Source organism: Cetorhinus maximus, chromosome 25 (genome assembly GCF_964194155.1).
Source record: "Cetorhinus maximus chromosome 25, sCetMax3.hap1.1, whole genome shotgun sequence".
NCBI classification, from domain to species: domain Eukaryota; kingdom Metazoa; phylum Chordata; class Chondrichthyes; order Lamniformes; family Cetorhinidae; genus Cetorhinus; species Cetorhinus maximus.
This window is the reverse complement of record NC_135903.1, coordinates 29,775,408-29,790,524: the sequence shown is the minus strand read 5'-3', so window position 1 is coordinate 29,790,524 and position 15,117 is coordinate 29,775,408. Positions and strand designations below refer to the sequence as shown.

General features: G+C 41.7%; 1 protein-coding gene across 3 annotated transcripts in view; it reads right to left on the bottom strand.

Annotated features, from left to right (window-relative positions):
• Window positions 1-12,213, bottom strand: part of mpp3a (MAGUK p55 scaffold protein 3a) — an 89,086-nt gene extending 76,873 nt beyond the window's left edge. For all 3 annotated transcript variants that reach the window (XM_078529695.1, XM_078529696.1, XM_078529697.1), the window contains exon 1: window positions 11,993-12,213. The gene's annotated coding sequence lies outside the window, so the exon portion shown is untranslated. The remainder of the gene's footprint in view (window positions 1-11,992) is intronic.
• Between the last annotated feature and the right edge of the window lie 2,904 nt (window positions 12,214-15,117).

Sequence of the window (15,117 nt, the reverse complement as noted above, 5' to 3'; positions counted from 1 at the left end):
AGTGGCCGAACCATAGTTTCACCCCATTGGCTGCAGCGCCAATTTGCCAGCACCTTCCCCCCACCCCCAGCCATTTTGGGGAAGACCTGGTCGGGTTCAGAGGGCTACCCACCCTCAAGCACTGGGTACCAGGTTAAGCTCATTTTAGGGCCGGGGATCAGAGACTGACTGGAATTTTCCAGTTGACCTGCAGGCCCCCTGCAGTGTCACTGGCACGGCAGCTGCCTGGAGGCGGCCTCCTGGTGGCGGACCAGGGGGCCAAGCGCTCATGGAAGATTCCAAGGACGCCCCGCCTACCTGGCCACAGCAGCAGCCGCAATCCGCCCTGAAGATTGGAATTCAAATATGTTAATATTGCTGTGAGGGCACCGCTTTTGACCCCAATATCAGGGCGGTAACCCAAAGTGCAAAATCCCGCCAGGTGAGACCGAAATCTGCAGTATAATGGAAAACAATGTCGCCAATGGATTCCTCATTAAACCCTACTGTTGAAAAGTTCAGTGTCATGTGTCTACATCTTAAATGGTTTTATCAACACTCACTACTTGCCCCTTTTTGACATCAAAACTTGAGCAGCGTAGGTAAGATGCAGGCCAAAGGCATTTGGAGTGGAAATGCCTGTTGCAAGATAAGTAACATAAACCTAACAAAATTTTAAGACTGTATTCGGAATCTCATTTGAATCACACATTGTGTTTAATTTATTAATCCATGGGATGTGGACATCACTGGCAAGGCTGGCATTTGTTGCCCATCCCATATTGCTAGGAGTAGAAGAAGGTGTACCATAACATACCGAATTAAGAAGATCTCGGCTTACGTTTCTGGTCTGAGTTAATTGATGTCAGCCAGGGTGGCTATACCCTTCGATTGGGCGGGGTGGGGGGGGATAAATTGGACTGGGTTGCTGTACCTCATTACTGTACAGTGACCCTGGCTGGAAAGTGCGTGTGTGTGTGTAGGCAGTGACCAAAGGGAGGAACTTGCTTGGTGGTGATGCCATACAAGCAAATTGTTTGCAGTGTTGGAGCTGACAGATGAAGATTAACCAATTTACGGTACCTGGAACCATATCCACTCGTGAGTCAGTACCTTCGAAAGAAGTGGAGACAAAAGGAAAGAAAATTGGGAAATGGTCAAAGATGAAAAGCTACTAAACAGCTTAGTTTCTAATTCAGTGTCCAGTGTGCGGGATGATGTGATGGCTATCTTAAATTTCAGCATATAGGTCGACCCAATGTGTAACATAAACCCATTTCTCTGGCCCCAAAAAAAATCATGCTTTTTGCATATACCCGGCCCCCATTTTGCAGCCATGACATGCTTTACTTGCATTAGTAGTCAGCCTCAATTCTTCACACCACAAATGCATGTTTTAGTTAGGCGCCTTGTAACTGGGAGCAAGGGGTCAAGCAGGCAATACAGGCTGTGTTGCGAAGATGCACAGGGGTTTTTTATAGACGCACCCATTCTTTGCATCAGATGCTGAAGACATTTCAAAATGGCGACCACTCGCACCCACGCTGGAGGACCACTTTTATACTTGGTGTATAAGTCGACCCCTGTTTTTGGAGGGAATTTCCGAGGCTTCAAAGGTCGACTTCTGTGCTAACATCCATGACAGCTTGTATTCCTATGTTTTTACTTGGTGTTAAGGTTAGGATTAACAATTATCACATTATCTGGAGACAGATAAATAGATTAAAAAATGCAATATGGAAATGGGCTGTTCAGTCTAAAGAGTTCCTGGTGTTTATACTCCACTTAAACTGTAATCCAAATCCCATGTACCTATAGCCCTGGTTCCATATCCCTTCATTCCCATTTCCTTTAATCTATTCTTAATTGTTGACATGAGCTCAGAAAATGTTGATGTGGTTGCCTGGCAGGAGATGAATGCCCTTCTGTTACCATGGAGAAATTGTGACTGGGCAGATGTAAAACTGGCATGGATTGCTTGGTGACCAGCTAATTAATTTTATAAATTATATTAATTGTATTTGAATTAAATGAGAGTAATTAATGTCTGAGATGTTCAATCATAGATACGAGCTTGCTAAAGACTTTGAAAATTCTGATATCAATAAATAGCCCTGCATATGAAACACCATCTCCAACATTCATGTGAAGTAAACTTCATTAGTACAATGAATGATGCTTTGAATTATTCCCACTACATCCACAAAATGTCAGCTGTGGCTCAGTTGGTAGTCTCCGAGCCAGAAGGTTGTGGGTACAGGTCCCACTCCAGTGACTTGAGCACAAAAATCTAGACTGACATTTCAGTTAAACTGAGGCCCCTCTGCTCTGGTGGATGTAAAAGATCCCATGGCACTATTTCAAAGAAGAGTTGGGGAGTTGTCCCTGATGTCCTGACCAATATTTATTCCTCAATCAACCTCACTAAAATGGATGATCTGGTCATTATTGATGCTTGTGGGAGCTTGCTTAGTGCAAATTGGCTGCTGTATTTCTTATATTAAGACTGTGATTACACTTCAATAGTACTTCATTGGTTTTAAACTGCTTTTGGGATGCTTTGAGATCATGAAAGGCAATGTATAAATTATTTCTTTTCTTTCTTTTAAAATGAGAACAGTGCCTTATGATTGAATGGTTCTTTTATTTTTCTCTTTTAATAATTATTCATCTCACATCTTGGATGTCTCATGTGCATTGCCCTCTTCCCTCGTTATCAGTGGAAAGGCAGGCAAACTCATCCCAGAAGAATAATCCACAGAATCCTTGAATTAACCATTAAGAGTTGTGAGGATGGCACAGACAGATGTTGCCGATTTTCCCTTTCCCTAGCTCTCCAGGAAGAGGTTTGTCTCTGCTGATTCGCTCAAGTGACCTGAGGAGCTGTGTGTGTGTAGAGAAATCACAGCTGTTAACCCTTGGTTTAGCCACCGTGTGTTATAGCATTACACACTACAAGAAGCAGCCCTCCCCAACTCCCTGCTGCCTTTAATAATCCGATCTAAATCCACACGACCATTGCACTCTGTATTTTGTTAAATTACACACCAGCTATAAAATATTCCTCGGAATTATTACCATGTTGTAGATTTTGAGTAAAATATAAAGAATAAAGTAATCAATAATTTAAAAAGACTGCATACAGTTTTCCCGAAGGAACAAGATAATGATGTTTTGCATCATTTTCATGTACCATCATTAAATACAGTTCCAAATGTTTTATGCTATTCATGGTAAAAGTAATTACTCAGATTTGCCAAATCTACCTATTATGCAGTACAAATATGGCCTATTGATATTCATTATAAGTAGGCTGCCCCTATTCCAAAGGAGTTAGATTATCCAGAAGCAGTAAGTGAATGGGCACTGAGGATCAGCATTATAAAACAGCAACATCAATTAATCACGCTGATTAAATTAATCATTGTACTGTCATCATAGCCTTATAAAATGGTGGCAGTTTCCAGTGTGTTCGCAACAATTTCACATACTGAGAATTCCAATTGCAGTTTGTGAAAGTGGCATGAAGCAAAGGGAAAGTTAACAATGCCACACAACCAAATCAGAAAAGGGAATATTTACTTTATGATTTCAAGCAGATTTCACTAGTATTAATCTAACCCCTTTCCAATTGTCCAAAACAGTTCCTTTTCATTATTCAAGTGAATGGGATGCTTTCCATAATGTTTAATGAGATATCCCTTTGAGATATTTGAAACAAGGGGGTAGATTTCCCTGCAAAAAATGTGGGACAATTTTGCTATATGCATTGCACAGTGGAAATCACATTTTTCCATCCCCTCACTTCCTTTCTTCCCAGAAAATGTTCCAACAGGATTTTGGGCATAGTTTATTATCCTTTAGTTTGAAGTAGTCCTACCATTCGCTTGAGCAACGTTGTGTTAAATGCCTACAGCAAGCTCCCATTGAGGTTAGATATGTGGCAGTCCATTCAGTGCAGTGAACAAGAGCCTAAAATGATACTATTGATTGGGTTTTACATGGAAAGCATTGGATATTAATTCATAGACCTGTTAGGAAGCAAAGATCATTTTGCAGAAATTGACCACAGTGTCATTTCCCATAATAAGGGAGGGGCGATGGTGGTGTGGTGATAATGTCACTGGACTAGTAATCCAGGGGCACACGCTGATGCTCTGTGGACAAAGATTCAATTCCCACCATGGCAGCTGGTGGAATTTAAAATTCCAAAGTAATAAATCTGGGAATTGAAAGCTAGTCTTAGCAATGATGCCATGAAATCTATCATTGGTTGCCATTGCTTCATCAATGCCCATTAGGGAGAGGAATCTCCCATCCTTACCAGGCCACACCATGTGGTTGACACTTAACTGATCTCTGAAATGGCCTATCAAGCCACTCAGTTGTACCAAACTGCTACAGATACCAGATAAACTGCAGCGGTTCAAGAAGGTGCCCTTTCTGAGGGAAATTAGGGATGGCCCATGAAAGAATAAAAATATATATAAATATATACATATATATGGGGGCAGTGGGGTAACTTGACCTTTGGAGGGAGTGGAAAGTAGATATTGGATTGGTTGCCTGTTATGCACTCTGCCTTACCTTTTCTTTTGTGTTTCCGCATGAAGAAGCAATTTGAACAATTAACTGGAGGAGGCAAAGCACTTCCAGCTTGTTTGCAAGCCTGCAAAAATTGGGGATTGCTCTCTCTCGAGGACTGCACTGAGCAACCCGAGAGGAAACGGGAAGTGGAGGTGATGAGCAGTGCCAGCCCATCAATGAGAGGAGATGGAGGAGCTTTGACAGGGTGGCATGGAAACCAATCCACAGTGGCACTGATGCAGCATGAGTGAGTGGGGTGGTGAAATAGATGTTTAACGAAGCAAGTGCAGCCTGTTGAAGGACAAGGAGACTTGCCAACCGAGGAAGACCCGTAAAGCTATCATGTAGGTGGGTTCTGACCTGGTTTTAAGGACTGTATCATGGCTGATTTTACACAGGTATGCACTGGGCATCAGCGAGGACTGTGTTGGCCATGTTTCTGTTAGGAGCTTAGGCTACTGGAACATGTGTGAGCACAATAGGCAGTAAAGCTAGCAAATAATGGCTGTTTGTACAATGTAGCAATAGCCATTTTATATAAGCACTTGTGATGTGTTTTTTTTTAAATCAAGTGACTCCCCTTTTCCATCTGCTTCCCTTTCCTGCACCTCCCTCAACTTGCATCTTTTCCTAAGTCTGTAGCCTTCTGATGTTGAAATTCTCTGATAAATCTGGGAATGACTGGGCTGGGAAACCTAGCTGGACTTTTTTCTTCACTCTCCTGTCAATTATAATTGAGTTGGAATGTACGATGGCATTTAAATCCCAAGCCTCGAGCTCCATGTACCTGTGACAGGGTTCCCAGCAGAGGCTGCCCGACTTGCTGAGTGTTTCCAACTTTTCTGCTTTTAAGATTATGAAGAATTAATCACTCTCAAGAAGTGTTGGAGGGTTTGCAGAGCGCAGCTCTTAGAGTAGCAGAGATCCATTCATAAGGGCACTTGGGAAAGTTCCTGGTACCCAATCAGACCCTGCCAGTAAGAACATTTGCTTCACTTGTCTAATGAAGAGCAAAACTCTGAATTATAGGGGACCTGATCTTTAAAAGGTAAACGAATTAACTCGTGCAAACTGCAAGCAAATACCATGTGAATAAATCCCCAGGAGTATGTCCAAGCACTTGTGGATCAAGGAACCATAGTCCATGGTCAGTCAGTGCTTGCAACCTCTGGTACTTTCCAAACGTCAACAGCTTCTAAAGAGAAGGGAAAGCGCTTACTAAAAAAATTGATAAATTAAACATTTCTAATCAGATAATTCTATGAATCAACATGTTAACCTGGCACTTCATAGTTGTACAAGAGGTGGATGGAAAGTTTAAAGACTACAGTTCAATAGCAGAAAGCTCCCTCAATAAGCATTATCCGTATAAAGTGCGTGCATATTTTTTGTAAAGCACTTGTTGAAATTCCATTGAGCAAAATATCCAAGGACTACCGTGTCTGCTCATGTAAATGTCGAGCCTATCACTTTTGGCCTAATAAAACATAGGGCTGAATTATACGGGGTGGGGTGGTTCCCTCACCCCCAGCTAAGATGTCGGGAGGGAGGCCGCACAGGGTAGGAACAGCTGCCACCACCACCGCTGGTAAAATTGTGCTGGAGGCAGGGTGGGTGGGTCGGCCGTCCGCTGGAATTTACAAGGCCCTCCTGCCTGCAAACCCACCGGCAGGGAAGCTTAAAATCCAAATGGTAATTTTTCGTGTGCCTAGTGTAAAAGGTGAACTAGTTTCTCAGGGATCAAAGTCCAAAAATTTCAGGATCTAAATATAATCCTGGAGATGAAATGTACGTAGTCCTACATTTTATAAAATAAATGTTAAATGATTAATATGAATTCTTTAATGTTGTTGGTTTTTACTTTATTCCATTACAATCCAGTTTTTAAAAATTTCATTTGGGTCCAAATCAGACACATTTGCATCCCTCAAAAACATTACCCGTGACTTTTGGCCTAAAACAATGGTCTCAAAATTCGACTTATACACAAGTATATATGGTAAGTCATGTCTTTTAAAAACAGATTTGTTCCTAACAAGTTTGAGAAGTGATGAATTGAGGTTGATATCAAACAGAGCAAGGCAGCTGCTGTGAATTTGGAGAGCTCAAATAGCAAGAGATTTTAGTTCTGGTCAGAATTCTTTGGGCTGAATTTTTCCGTCGGTGAGCAGGGGGCGGGGCCCACTCGCCAACGCGAAAATGACGCGGGATGACATTGGGGGGGAACCCTTGACGTCATCCTACCCTATTTAAATCTTCAGGAAGGCGGGGGCACAGTGCGATCAGCTGTCCGCCCGCCGACTTGTCAATGGCCAATTGAGGCCATTGACAGGATAATTAAAACAATTAAAGGCCCTGCCCGTCCAACCTTAAGGCTGGTGGGCAGGCCAGGAGCCCCAGCGGGAAGAAGAAAAAACATGAAACCTCATCCACCGGTGGGATGAGGTTTCATGTGGGGTTTAAAAAAGTTTATTAAAGTTTCAGTGAAATTTATTAACATGTCCCATCTCGTGTGACATTGTCACATGAGGGGGACATGGCAAGGATTTTTTTATTTTTCTATTTTTAAAGTTTATAAAGCTGTCATCGATCTCCCTGAGGTAGCACTTAGCCTCAGGGAGATGTGCGCTCTCTCATGCGCATGTGTGAAAGTGCGCACTCTCGCATTTGGGGAATTCCACCCCCCTTAAAATGGCGGCAGGGCCCGCTTCTCCGACGGGGATCGGCTCCCCGCCCGCCAGAGATTGGGTCAGGCCCACCCGCCCGACAGGCAGAAAACTCTGCCCTTTGTGTTTAAGTTGTTATGACCACAGCCAGTGTTAATTGCTGTGCAAACCAATTCCCAGAGGGAAGCTTGGCTTACAAGCCATACCCTTTCTCTTTTGTACTCTGAAAATGAGAAGAAGGCGTACTGATCTCAGTAGCCAGAAGCCCAGTAACATTTTTGTGATTTTAAAAATTAAAAGTTATATTAACAAGAATAAAAGAAGAGTTAAGCACACAAGATTACAGTTATACAATTAAAGTTAGTCTTACAAAATATTCCCCCAAAAAGACTCTCTACTTGGTCAGACCCACAAGTAAACACCTTCCAGGCAACACTCCCTTATAGATGTTTAACTATAAAAATCAAGTAATATTACCCAAGGCAAACTGCTGTAGCTTCAATAAAGGCATACCACATGACCTCTAACTCTCTTCCACTCTGCTGTGGAAATTCTAGACTTCAGAACAAAACTACTTGTTGCAAACCAAGACTTTTCTGGCTTGACAGGATGGCTGATTCAAACTGCATCTTCTCCCAGCCCAGGGCTACTAGCTCTAGGAGCTCCCAGTCCAGCTCCAGCCACCCTAAGCTCTCCACGGTATCTCTAAAATACCTTTTTACCTCGTTCATCTCCATTGTTCTCACCCCTCTCTGAAACTCAAATCCTTCCAAATATAAAGTTTTCATGTCTCTATTGGTCTTTGCTTTCAGGTCAATAAAATATCATATCCCCTCGTCTGTTTACCTATGGAACTCCTGCAAGATGCAAACATGTTTCTTTGTGCCTCTGACTACCCTTTGATATTCAAACAAACTCTCAGCTTATCTAAAAATGCTAACACCTGTATCCTTTTCATGTTTTAAACCCCCAGGCAATCTGTCTCTAGTAATTAAACATTTACATACATACACACACCCTTCTTTACAGAATACAATATTCCCCAAAAGCATTTTAAAAAATAACATTCATTTCTCACAAAGTTTAGTTGCTGAAATTGAGTGGAGAAGACAAGAACTAGGAGGATATTCTGTGGTGATCCAATATGTATATTTATCAAGGCTCCCATAAAAAAGCCTTTGTGTGTGAGGCAGCCATGGGTTTTAGAGGAAGAATTTACAGCCCTGATTCAAACTTTCTTATTAAGCTGAAAATTTAGTATTATTCACCATTAGTTTTGTTTGAGGGGGTGGGGGAAATCGTCCTATCACGGAAGGAATCTGGAAGACAGAAAGATGAAAGAAAGCCAAAACAAGAAGGTTTTGTACTACCAGCCTGCTCATTTTTTCTGTGATTCTGTGTTTTAGACAAGACACTGAGACAACATTTTATATATTTTTTTATAAAGCGAGATGGTGTGGCTTAACTGACCGATCTCTGGAATCTGGGATCGAATTGAGATTGACTTTTGGCTTGAAAGTCTTGCCTGATTCTGGCTGTAAGATTTCTATGTAAGGTGAATCTGGGGGAGACTCGACGCGGTTGCTTGTAGGGTACAGGCGCACATCGCAAAACTGCCTCTAATTTGGTGCTAAGTTGGGCAAATTCATTCAGAGAAGACAAAGGATATCTTATTACGGGGATTGGATTTTACAACACGGAAACAAGCTATTCGGCCCAACAGGTCCATGTTGGTAATTACTTATGCATTAGGAACTGCTTTACTGAGGTTGGGGCTGGGGCATATTTTGGAACATAGTAACAGAAACGTTACTCTGCATTTAACCATTCTCTACCTGTCCTGAGAGTGTTCTATTTCCAGCATCAAGCACCTGGAGAGTAACCCAGGTTTGACACAGTACTGGATATTAATCACTGTAAAACTGCCTCCACCAGGGGATGGGTCTCTTACTGTTTTCCATCTGGATTTAAATCAAATATGCTTAAATTGCAGTACAAATGCACTTCAAAATGCCTGTCTGTGCATAATTGAATCTAATCTAAAATTTTTCAGGGTAAACTCAATTCAAAAGAGGCTGTGAGCAGCAAATTAGACTTGATGATTTTCAGATAAGCCACAGTTTAAAAAAAAAACAAATTTATATTCATTCACAACCTTTCATGAACACAGGCTGTCCTAAAACATTTTACAACCAATCATTTTGAAGTGTAGTCATTGTTGTAATGTAGGAACTGGGATAGTCAATTGCCGCACAGGTAAGGCCCCAGAAAAGGACAATGGATTGAATATCAGGTGATCTGTTTTTGATGTTGGTTGAAGAGCTAAGGCCAAGGCATTGGGAATAGTCTCTGTTCTTATTTGATTCATGACTTGGGACCTTTTACATGCAGCTGTGAGCGCGGACAGACACTCAGTTTAATGACCTCGCCTGAAAGATGGCAACTCTGACAGTGCAGCACTCCCTCAGTACTGCACTGAAGTGTCAGCATGGATTATAATTGCACCATCTTCTTTCATTCTCTTTTCTTCAATTTCCTTTCTCCTATCCTGAAGACTGGGAGACGATTCCTTTATTACATCCCCTAGTTGGCCATTCTCTATCTGCAAAACTAGACAGAGAATGTCACCAAGCCTTCCCGCCGAATCCAGTTCTGTCATTGCCCATTGCCCATATACATACATTTTCAATCATAAATCACTGGTAGCAACCAGGAGTGTGAATTCTAACATTTTGCCATGCGTCACATGCATTACTTTCCCCCTCTATCTAGTTCCCTCACGTAGGGCAACTAAAGGCAACGGGAATAACCCTTCAACAACAACAACTTGCATTTATATACTGCCCTTAATTTGTAACATATTCCAAGGCACTTCACAAGAGTGACATCAAACAAAATTTGACAGTGACATAAGGAGTTATTAGAACAGATGACCAGAGGGTAGAAGAGGTAAGCTTAAGGATCATTTTCAAGCATGACAGACAATTAGAGAGACAGAGAGGTCTAGGAAGGGAAATCCAGAGCTTAGGGTCTAGGCAGCTGAAGGCATGGCTGGCAATGCTGGAGTGATTAAAATTGGGATGGAGGCCAGAATTGGAGGAGCGCAAGAGATTGCGAAGGCTTTCAGGGCTCGAGGAGGTTACTGAGATAGGGAGGGAAAAAAGTCGTGGAGTGATTTGAAAACAAGGATGAGAATTTTAAAATCATGGTCTTGCCAGACTTGGAGCCAGTGTAGATCAACGAGCACAGGGATGACAGGTAAACAGGGATTGGTGCGAGTAAGGATACCTGCAGCAAGAGTTTTGGATGATGTAGTTGATGTAGGGAAGAAGGTGGAAGGCGGGCCAGGAAAACATTAGCATAGTCAAGTCTAGAGGCACTAAGGACATTGTTGAGGATTTCAACAGCAGATGAGTTGAGGCAGGATGAGTTGGTCATTTTTATGGGGGTGGGTGATCAATCTTGGTGATGAAGCAGATTTGTGTTTGGAAGCTTATCTTCCTGCTAAGCCTTGGATCAGCTAGGAATTAAACTGAAGACCATAATAATTTGAATCTCCCAGTACTGCATCAGGTGGTGTTTTTACCCACTGAAGCACTAGGGAGTTTTTCCCTCTGTTTACTACAGAAACCTATAGGAGGCTCATATAATAGCTAACAATAATGGAATAATATGTATTTCTTTTTGACTTCAGTCTATGAACCCCCTCTTTATTATCAAGGAAGAGGCCTTTCTATACACCAACACAGGGACCATGACAAGTTACCAATTGCTGACTTGAAAAATGAAATGCACCCAAAATTACTGGTAGAAAAATTTAACAATTCTAAACAGGACCTAGGATATATTAAATATAATAAGAGATATGATTTGGATTTCACGACACCAATCTGACCTGGAAAAATTACTCATGCTCTCCTCTTGCCGTTTCGATTGTTGTGTGAACCCCTTCATGTGCTTACTGTCTTTCACCAAGTTTACAAAATAACATATCTGCCGAGAATTAAGATTTTTGAAAATGTTTATACATTTTCCATCCTGAAACACCTGTTCTTTAAATTGATAATACTGACTGCAGTAAAAGCTGAATTAAGGGAATACCTCAAGAAATCATTCCCATTCACATGAAGGGGGCTCCCCCCATCCCATTTGTGGCAGCTTTTTCAGGTATTTTTCTTTAACTTATACATATATTCCTGCTTGACCAAAGCACTGTACCCAGGGAATGTTGCTTAAAAAAAAGATTTGATAGAATTACACAGCAGAAGGGCCAACAGCAGAACTTTTTAAATCTTGGAAACGATGCCATCTGTCACAAACTTCAAGGAATAAAAAATGATCAGATATTTGCCAGACCAGAACTGACTACAGCATTTTCATTAGCGCAATAGAGAGGTAGCTGGGAATAGCTCCGTACTTTCAAATTCGGCCTGTCCCCCACCTTCCACTTCGATTCACCAACTGATTTTTCTTAGATTGTATCATTATTTATTGTGGGTTTTAACACAGAAGACATTAAAACAACCTCCACAGCTGCATTAGAGTCTCCCCTCTTCCGTCCTAATAGGGTTTGATGTGTTGCAACGCAAGTCTCAGCCAAATAGGCTCTGCGAGCATTTAACAATGCCAGTGCATAATTGATCATCGAGCTGTAGCATTTAGGACCAGGCAAAATAAAAACACAGGTTGCTAGATTTCTGGTGACATTCTGCCTTACAAAAATCATCAAAATGAAAGCAGGAGAAGATCGTGATACTCACAAGAGCCGGTGGTAGCTTCAGCAGTAATCAGCCTGAGATTTCAATAAGCTACGTACATCATACAGTCACAACACAAGTGAAATAAATCCTCTGTGTATCCATTCTGGGTAATTAGTGGAATGTCTCTGCTGTTTTCCTATAGTAAGGCAGCCACTAAGCCTCAGTGACAGGGACGTGGGTGTGAGAACAGCTAGCAACGACACAATTTGACTTATTGTGCCAGAGCCTGATGTAACATATGTGCTGCTTACTGTAGAAGGTTTAGCACTTTTGCAGCCAATGTTAACCCTCTGAGGTCCAAGGTACTTCCACATTGAGCATGTCTGTAATATATGGAGAAGGCCAATTAACTGTTTCAATACAGGGATGCTCATGCATATTTTTTCAGTGACTATTTTGCATTTGAATCTTTCTTGTTAATTCCTCAATTACAGAATTACAGGAATCACATCTTCTGGGAGAAGTATGTTTAATAGTTATTTTAGAAACTGGAGTGGGATATTGTTTTAAAACATACGTTTTGCTCGCAATAATCCTGCTTTTCAATTAAAACAAAAATATTTTCTCCGCTTTTGTTTTTTTTTCCCCTGCTACTCAGATGTCGGTCAACGCACAGCAACAGCACTCCAGTATTTTGCTGTTCTTGAGTGAATTCAGCATTTGAGTGGCGGGAGGGAAGATGTCATTCCCATCTCGTCATGTCTTGCAGAGATTTATGGACAGCAACACGCATTGGAAGCACTGGCTGGACTCTGTTCCCCTTTCCTGGCCTGGGAAGGTTGAACCTGCCCTGCTGCTCTGGTTCAGATTCCCTAGCTTCGTTTCTTCAGCCCTCCGCCACATCAATGGAAGCTCAAGTACTCCCTCAACCATCTGGTCCCTCCCTTAGGACCAGCACCAACACACAGTTCAGAGCACGGATGGGTAAGCAGGTGACCTGCTTGCATTTGCCTGCACTTGCTTCATGACTCATTTTACATAACAGATACATGCTAGAAATACAAAAGACAAATCTACAAATGCCTGGGAATCTGAAAGGAGATCAGGAAATGCAGGCACTACACAGCAGGCCAAGCAACAACTGAAAATAGCAAGATTGGGCAATATTTTGGTGTAGCCCTTTCATCAGGATTGGCCCGACAACATTGGGTGGCTCTGGGGCCAGAAAACAATACGTCCGAGGGGCAGTGAGGTTTCCTGCTGCCCAATGTTGCACTCCCAGCTGCCACAGCCTGACAGGGGCTCGAAGGAACCTGACTGCTATGCAGATGGGAGTACGCCAATTTTTTTTTTCACTGTAACAAGCGTGAGTTGAATGGCCTTTTATGGTCTAATTTTTCATTAAACATTGAACATGCCGAAAGAATGACTGAGAAAACATCCAGCACTTTTGCCTATTTAAAACATTGCTTTTTCTACTGTTGTGGAGAAATTGACTGACTTCCCAAGCCCCTGTTCCAGTCCTTCAGTGAATTTACCTCAGCTAAATTGGACTGACCCTCCTCCGCTACCCGTTGTAATCTGTGGAGGAAGATCACTACTGTTCAAACAAAATGAAACTGATAGCACACTCTTGCAAAAGTTCACGAGAGGATCTTTGGTACCTGTATGTAGCGGCAGTACTGGAGGTGCAGGAATGATTGGGAAGTCTTGGAGCATTCAGGGTTGCAGTGGCCATCACTTTATGCGGCTGCATTCGATGCCCTAATGAGACTGTGCTGTTGATGTAGAGATATGGTAGGCGAGTGAATCTACAGATCAACAGACTGGCTTTTAAAAGTATTTCAGAATACAGACACTATACTTGCATCTGAATTATTTATGTAGCAACAACTGCAGATAATTGTAGCTGAAGTACCAAGGACTGAACTAAGTTGGCTTACATTCTGAGTTTCCCCCTGCCCTTGTTCTCTGGGGGCATTTACTGCTTATCTTTCCTCTTCACCAGCAGGTAAAATGAGACTGGCAGCTCACCACATGAGGATCCACAGATACAAACCAATGTGGTACCATTCACAACGTTAGTACACAGACATGCCACATCTGTAGGCTGGCCAGCATTATCTTAGGTGGACGTAAGAGATCCCAGGGCACTATTTTGAAGAGGAGTAGGGAAGTTCTCCCTGATGTTCTGGACAATATTTATTTTTCAACTATCATCACTAAATGATCTGGTCATTATCAGCATTGCTGTTTGTGGGACTTGGCTGTGTGCAAATTGGCTGCCATTGGCTACATCACAGCAAAGACTACAGTTTAAGTGTATTTCATTGTCTGTAAATTGCTTTGGGGAATCTTTAGATAGCTAAAAGCATTATGGATAGAAAGAAATGTTTACATTTACTAATTACTAATGTCTGACATTTAACATCTGCATCATATAATTTAGGAAGTCTTGGCATTAAGACTATTTAAACGAATTTTCTGTGTGTGTGCATGTGTGTGCCTGAGGATGAGACATACTTAATTGTGGAATAAAGTGTCTGTCGTCTATTTAGTTTTTTCATTTCATTAAACTTAAGTTTTCTTCTTATCAATTGTGTTTTCAGCGCCCCCACCTCACTCCTAACACCACTCCTGATCACTTCATCATGACATTCTGCCATCTTGAGAATACGCTGGAGCAGGTTACTTCTGAGAACACCCTCATAGACTAATCCCAAAATCAACACTTTTACTGATGCTGATGCCAATCTAATGCCTGAGTATGGGGATGGTTTCTGGATCAATCTAAGGAGCTGTGTTGAAGTACACTCTGAACCTATAGCCAGAGTGAATCCTTGATTCAGGAGCAGACTCAAAATGTGAAGGAATAGATACATTCTGAACATGATGCTTTTTCTCTCAAGCAGTCTGCTTGTTTCTTTCTTTAATTAATAATTCTTGTTGACATAAGCAGAACCCCTAAGTTAAGAGATATTCATTATTTGAAATAATATAGAAGATTGGGTACTTTATACCAAGAGGGATCTCTCAATTTGTCATCCTGCTTTAACTTTAATGTATTTTTTAAATAACTTGGCACATCCCACCTTCCAAGGGATGGGAATAAATATTGGCCTTGTCAGCAATGCCTGCAAGCCCTAAATGAGAAAGTAAAAGAAATATTTTTTAAAACTGATGGC